The sequence below is a fragment of the Schistocerca piceifrons genome, chromosome 6 (genome assembly GCF_021461385.2).
Source record: "Schistocerca piceifrons isolate TAMUIC-IGC-003096 chromosome 6, iqSchPice1.1, whole genome shotgun sequence".
Taxonomy (NCBI): domain Eukaryota; kingdom Metazoa; phylum Arthropoda; class Insecta; order Orthoptera; family Acrididae; genus Schistocerca; species Schistocerca piceifrons.
This window is the reverse complement of record NC_060143.1, coordinates 28224416-28232060: the sequence shown is the minus strand read 5'-3', so window position 1 is coordinate 28232060 and position 7645 is coordinate 28224416. Positions and strand designations below refer to the sequence as shown.

At 44.1% G+C, this 7645-nt stretch overlaps 1 non-coding gene across 1 annotated transcript; it reads left to right on the top strand.

Moving 5' to 3' along the window:
• Positions 1–5836: 5836 nt before the first annotated feature.
• Trnaa-cgc lies at positions 5837–5909 on the top strand. The gene has a single exon. It is a non-coding gene; the product is annotated as a tRNA-Ala (tRNA).
• The last annotated feature ends 1736 nt before the right edge of the window (positions 5910–7645 follow it).

Sequence of the window (7645 nt, the reverse complement as noted above, 5' to 3'; positions counted from 1 at the left end):
CACAGTGGGTCACGCCCATGTAGAACAATTTCAAAAAAAATTTAAAAATGTTGTAGTCTTCGGAATTGAATAAATTATATATCTATTAAAAGGTAATAGTCTGCAGATTCAGAAAACGCAAAAAAGTAAAAATGGAACTTTTCATGATTTTGAGCCTTTCCGGAGCCCCTTAATGTGACAGGAAGTTTCATATCGGTACACACTTTGCTGCAGAGGGTTGCCAGCGACTTTTTAATAAACGCACGAATTAAGTATCAGACAAAGCCATAAACAGCTAACAAGAGATACCGTAAAGCGAACGTTCGACTACAATGTTCACACATGACATAGCTTCAGTACGTAGCAATCAGTATACACATAAATTTCTCCACATAGATCTCACAACAAAATAAACGTGCTATTCATATACCACTCTGCACTGCTCCCAGAGACGTGGTAAATCAGGTTAATTACATTGCGCGCAATTGGGATGTTAAATGTGTGGCTTACTGCCCACATTGTCGCTGTCTACAGACCACGCGGGATAAGGTGACCGATGCGTATTGACCAATTTTCGTCCAAAGCCCTGAGCGAGTTCATTCATTTTGTTCGGAAGGGGAGACCAATACTGTCTGCCACCGCCGGTCGCGGTGGCCCAGCGATTGTAGGCGCTTCAGTCCGGAACCGCGCGACCGCTACGGTCGCAGGTTCGAATCCTGCCTCGGGCATGGATGTGTGTGATGTCCTTAGGTTAGTTATGTCTAAGTAGTTCTAAGCTATAGTGGACTGATGACCTCAGATGTTAAGTCCCATAGTGCTCGGAGCCATTTTTTGTCTGCGACCTTTCGGCCGGTCAGCGACGACAGAATCGAGGCGCCCGCCATGCACTCCTTCTCAAACGATTTTACAGAAATTATTCGGCAAAAAAAATTCATTTTTGCTTTACTTGTAGCTTTATATGTCAGGTTCATTATGATGTGCCCATCATTTGGCTAATAGTCATAGTTATTTTGATATTTACGTGGAAGTAAGAAACTGTGCGAAATTCGAAAAAGTTTGCAAATGATAGGGGTCGCTATGATTTTGCGTTTGGTGCATATTACATAACATGTTGCAGCATATGAAATTTAGTTAACACATTAAATTTACTTTAGACTTGAGTGGAGTTCTCTATCTGCCACCAATCTCGAGAAGAATGGTCTGACGTAACACAATCCTTTGGGAAGGCGCCCCGCCAGCGGTAAAGGCTGATTGGTTGGTGGATTTGCGGGAGGGGACCAAACAGCAAGGTCGTCGGATTAGGAAAGGATGGAGAAGGAAGTCGGCTGTGCCACTTAGAAGGAACCATGCCAGCATTCGTCTGAAACGGTTGTGGGAAATCACGGGAAACCTAAATCAGGATGGCTTCACGCGGGTTCGAAGCGTCGTCCTCCTGAGTAAGAGTGTAGTGTGCTAACCACTGTGCCACTCCGCTCGGTTATCGATAAAGCCACAACATTCCTCATATTTCAAAAACGGTCTGAGGTACCGAAATGAGATTTTGGCAAATGATAGCACGCAAAGAGGAGAGTATTTTTACTGTATGGTTATTACGCCCGTAGCCACTGCGAGAACCTTTACTGTTGTTTTATATACACGGTTCTTAAGGTAAATTTTTAAGCTCTTTTAACTCTAGGTATCGTGTACGGTAAAGGTGGATGTAAAGTTCACTATTTGATCACAGGTATGCCGATACTTACAGAGCCGGCCGCTGTGGCCGAGTGATTATAGGAACTTCAGTCCGAAACCGCGCTGCTGCCACGGTCGCAAGTTCGAATCCTGCCTCGGGCATGGATGTGTGTGACGTCCTTAGGTTAGTTAGGTTTAATTAGTTGTAAGTCTAGGGTACTGATGACCTCAGATGTTACGTCCCATTTTTTGATACTTACAGAAAGTGGAGAAAAACATGGAAAAACAAAAAACGCATGAAACTGCTAAGTCTAATAGGATATAGGTAAACCTTTGGCATGTAAAACAACTTCAAGTTGCTTCGGAAACAAATACAGGTTCAAAATGGTTCAAATGGCTCTGAGCACTATGGGACTTAACATCTGAGGTCATCAGTCCCCCAGAAATTAGAACTACTTAAATCTAACTAACCTAAGGACACCACACACAGCCATGCCCGAGGCAGGATTCGAACCTGCGACCGTAGCGGTCGCGCGGTTCCAGACTGAAGCGCCTAGAACCGCTCGGCCACTGCGGCCGGTAAATACAGGTCCGGTATGGCTCTCAGAAGAATCTTATACCAGTCTTCCTGTGAAGTAGTCGCAAGTTCGGATGTCTATGATGGAGGCCGAGAGCGACCACGCGCCCTTCTCTCCAAAGCAGACCACAAAGGATAATATTGAGTTCTGTTGACTATGATGGTGAGCCGAGATGTGACAAGCTCACAAAGCCAGTTCTTAAGCGAACTGCTTAAGCAGGGGCCCTGTTGTCCTGTTACACAGCATCACCACTGGGAAACAAACATTCTACCGTAGGATGGACCTGATAAGCGAAAATGGCCACATGATCCTTGGTATTAATGGGAGCTTGCGCCCATTGAATACCATGATATGGCTACTCAAGTCATCACTCTTGGGACGCAAACTCGGCCAGAAGTTGGCAACGAGACTCATTCGACCAAAATGACTCTTTCACAGTGTTCTGTAGCCCAGGTTTTGTGGCTTCGACACCAAGTTTTCCTGTTACGGGCATCTGTACCACTGATGAGCGGTTCTGGAATTCCAGTTGGCCCTGCAAGTCCCTGTTTATGGAGCTCTATTTGTGCTGTTTTTGATGCCGACATGGTTCGCGAATGCGACATTCAGTTCTGCAGTGTCTTCCAGCTGCCATTCCCTTACTTTTCGTCACAGTTCTCTTCAGCGACAGTCTGACACGATCACTCAAGACACACTTTTGTCCGCTTTGTTAATTAGCGAATGATGTTTTCCCGCTTTTCCCATATGCGGCATAAATCTTGGAAACAGTACCCTTTCTCTACACCGGCTAGTGATTGCGGATGCGTCCTCCATACAAGAACCATCAATTTCCCCACGTTAGAATTCAGTTAGCTCCGACATAATACACTCACAACTACACAGAACGCTGTTCTGAGCTCGATGTGCCCCAGGTAAACTAAAAGAGTGGACATCCCTCTTCTAAACGTTTCCTTAGTACCACAATGCGAATATCCAACTATTCAAAAGCACATTCAACCGCATGAAATGGCTCTGAGCACTATGGGACTTAACATCTATGGTCATCAGTCACCTAGAACTTAGAACTACTTAAACCCAACTAACCTAAGGACATCACACAACACCCAGTCATCACGAGGCAGAGAAAATCCCTGACCCCGCCGGGAATCGAACCCGGGAACCCCAGCGCGGGAACCGAGAACGCTACCGCACGACCACGAGCTGCCGACTTTTCAACCGCATGTAGCACTTGCAACCAGTTCTCTGATTAAAAACATTTCCATACCGATTTGCAACAAGCTGTTGGGGGAACTGTCGCATTAAATTTTCAAGTGATGGACGTATTTCAAAGTCCATTTGGTGGGTTACTGATAGTTCAAATGGCTCTGAGCACTATGGGACTTAACATCTATGGTCATCAGTCCCCTAGAACTTAGAACTACTTAAACCTAACTAACCTAAGAACATCACACACATCCATGCCCGAGGCAGAATTCGCACCTGCGACCGTAGCGGTCTACTGATAGTCCTTTAAACGTTTGTAAGTGGTGAGTTTCACATTGATATGCATATGTTGATATTGTTCGTACTGAGTGACTGAAAAGAAACACGAGCTGTGTTACACAAACAGGCGAGAGCTGCCATGTTCCACAAGTATAATCCCTTCAAAACAGAGTGGCACACCCACCATTGCAAATGTTTTGCGAGGGGTGCTGCAGCGTGTGGTGTAGGATCTAGTACTGCAAGCGGGTGCCCAGAGAAACCAACAGTATTCAAACTAGAATGAAAAGTAAGAAACTCCTCTCCGTCCGAACAGGCCTTGGAAGGCTGAACGGTACCGACCGACCGCCGTGTCATTCTCAGACTATAGGCGTCACTGGATGCGGATATAATGGGGCATTCGGCCAGCACGCTGCTCTCTCGTGACTGAAGCCGCACTCCTCAGTCGAGTAGAGCCTCAATTGGTCTCACAAGAGCCGAGTGCAACCCGCTTACCAGTAACGCTCGGCAGACGCGGATGGCTACCTGTCCAAGTGCTGGCCAAGCTCGACAGCTCTTAACTTCGGTAATCTGATCGCAACCACTAGGGCAAGGCCGTTGGCAAAAAGGATGGATGGTTAGTGATTAACGTCCCGTCGACGACGAGTTCATTAGAGACAAAAAGAACAGACTCATATTGGGGAAGGAAATCGGTCTGGTCCTTTTCAAATGAAAAGCATTTGCTTTAAGCGATTTAAGGAAAACACCGAAAACGTAAATCTGCACGGTGAGAGGAGCATTTGCATCACCGTCCTTTCCAGTGCGAGGCCGGTGTCTTACCGCTTCGTCATACGCTCTCCATTAAAGCTTGTCGATATGCATATCTTAAATCACCAAGAAAACGAGGCAATCGAAAGAAAGAAGTGGGTGATCCTGACGACTCCTAATAGCATTTTACATTGCACAGTATTCTATATGTATTAAACAGAAGAAAACTAAACTTTGTATATGACTAAAAGACGTTAATTTTAACAATAGATGGAATTACGCCTATTGAGAGAACTGAACTGCACGTTCCTGAAAATCACCGATAGGACGGAATTATTTATGAGACGCTGCAAGAGCTGAATTTTTAAGAAGGATTCAAGAGATACGGACAGCGGAACACCTTGGACTTACAACATTAAAAAAAAACATATTCCAGCATTTCTCTTATTTAATGAGGCTGGAAAAACCGCATTCACTTAACAACAGGTCCTCTGAGCCCTACACAGATAATACTGTTCTGGATCGGGAGAAACGTCCATAAAAAAAGGTCTAACGTACGAATTCCCGATAATGCGCAACGGATAACTGATTAAAAGTCTTTTTTGTAGCCCTAAGTGCTCCTCTGACTGCGCGCAAAATGTAATTCTTACTGCCGCCAGAGTCCAATAAAATAAGTCACAAAACTCCCAAAGTCTTTGCTACTGCAACGCCGCCAAGCGGCTGGCATGTATAAACAAACTGCAAAACGATTGTGAACTGTGTATATGGAGTGGAGAAGTACATTCAAGACGCAAATGAGGTCGTATTGCGGAATTTATTATGGCGTTATAAATCGTAGCATCTTCAGTTGGATCTGGCATAAGTGAAGTTCCGTTATTTCTTGTCCAGCACAGAAAATTAGCACAATGCGATTAATTAACGACACAGCAGTGATGGCTGAAAGTAAAGAGGAATTACTTTTTGTGCTAAATGTAATGAAGCATGTGCTAGCTGCAGTTTAGGACATGCACATAAAGAAGAAGAGTATGTCACTGCTGGACATGCTGGAGGACTAGATGTTACAGCTGGGAAAGAGAATCTTGAAGATGTATGTGTATTCTGATACCTGGGAAGCAGAATAAGTAAACAAGTTGAGTACGCGAGCCTTAAAAGCAAGGACAAGGCCAAAAGAGCGTTTATAAGAGGAAGCAGCAGCTAATCTCCAAGAACATAAAAACCATGCATAGTTTTGTGTGTATTAAAATGAATCTGAAGTTCGCAAAGAAGCTCGTGAAACGAATTCCGATCGGTGCAAGGTATCAGAAAATACTTGGACTACGATCGGTGCAAGGTATCAGAAAATTCTTGGATATACTCGTAATCATATCCGTTTTAACTTAAACACACCGAGCGAGGTAGTGCAGTGGTTAGCACACTGGACTCGCATTCGGGAGGACGACGGTTCAATCCCGTCTCCGGCCATCCTGATTTAGGTTTTCCGTGATTTCCCTAAATGGTTTCAGGCAAATGCCGGGATGGTTCCTTTGAAAGGGCACGGCCGATTTCCTTCCCAATCCTTCCCTAACACGAGCTTGCGCTCCGTCTCTAACGACCTCGTTGTCGACGGGACGTTAAACACTAACCACCACCACCACCACTTAAACACATCAGGTCACAAATTATTTCTCGATTGTCGATGATATGATTACGGCTCCGCTTAGATTTAATTATTGTACGTTGACATCAACAGGAAAGGGCACCATTACTTTAGTTTCATTTCACTGTTCGTATTATGAAAATTATCGCCACATTTAGCGACTGCGAAATATGGAAGAAACAGCATTAAAAATAGCAAGTACTCAGCTTACATTATCCCATTCTTTTGTTACTACAGCAAGCCGCTTGGAGCGCTAGTATCGCTTTAGCTGTTAGAGGGCTGCATTTTCCTTTCTCTCTTTCTTTTTTTTTTCTCTGCAGAATTTCGCTGTTATTGCCGTCAAGTTCGCAAAGAATAAACCAATCTCAGAATAACTAACTCTCACTATAACACATACGAGGTGTGGCTAGAAAAAAACCGGACTAGTACTGGTGAAACAATAAAACGAATGTAATAAGGCTGAAAGTCGCGTGGCCTGTCACGTGACTCTCGCTCCGCCTACTGCTCGAGTTTCATCTGCCTCCTGCACTCAGTCTGCCCGTGGCATCTGTTTTAAGTAGTTGACGTTTTGTCTGTGCGTCGGAAAATGTTGAGTGTACAGAAAGAACAGCGTGTTAACATCAAATTTTGTTTCAAACTAGGAAAATCTGCAAGTGAAACGTTTGTAATGTTACAACAAGTGTACGGCGATGATTGTTTATCGCGAACACAAGTATTTGAGTGGTTTAAACGATTTAAAGATGGCCGCGAAGACACCAGTGATGACACTCGCACTGGCAGACCATTGTCAGCAAAAACTGATGCAAACATTGAAAAAATCGGTAAACTTGTTCGACAAGATCGGCGTTTAACAATCAGAGCAGTGTCTGAGTTAACAGGAGTTGACAAGGAAAGTGTTAGGCAGATTCTTCATGAAATTTTCAACATGAACAAAGTGTGTTCAAAAATGGTTCCAAAGTGTCTCACAATTGAACAGAAGGAACGCCGAAGAATGATTTGTTCTGACATCCTGGAAAACATTGAAAGTGATCCCACCTTCTTACAAAATGTTATTACTTGCGATGAATCGCGGTTTTTTACTTACGATCCCGAAACTAAACGCCAATCGATGCATTGGAAAACTCCTGGTTCTCCACGACAAAAAAAGCACGAATCTCAAAATCGAAATTCAAGGCAATGATGATTGTTTTTTTTTTGACATCAAAGGGATTGTGCACATTGATTTGCTACCAGAGGGACAAACAGCGAATCAGCATTACTACATTAGCGTCCTGGCTACCCTACGTGAGCGAGTACGGAGAAAACGGAACGATTTGTGGAGAAAAAAGTCATGGATCCTTCACCAAGACAATGCCCCAGCTCACAGTGCGTTGTCAGTGAAGACGTTTTTGGCAAAACACAACATTTCCATCTTAGATCATCCACCCTGCTCACCTGATTTGGCCCCCTGTGACTTTTTTCTTTTCCCTAAAATCAAGTCAGCTTTGAAAGGAACTAGATTTGAGACTGTTGAAGCAGTAAAAGAAAAAGCGACGGAAGTAATGTATGGACTTACCGAAAA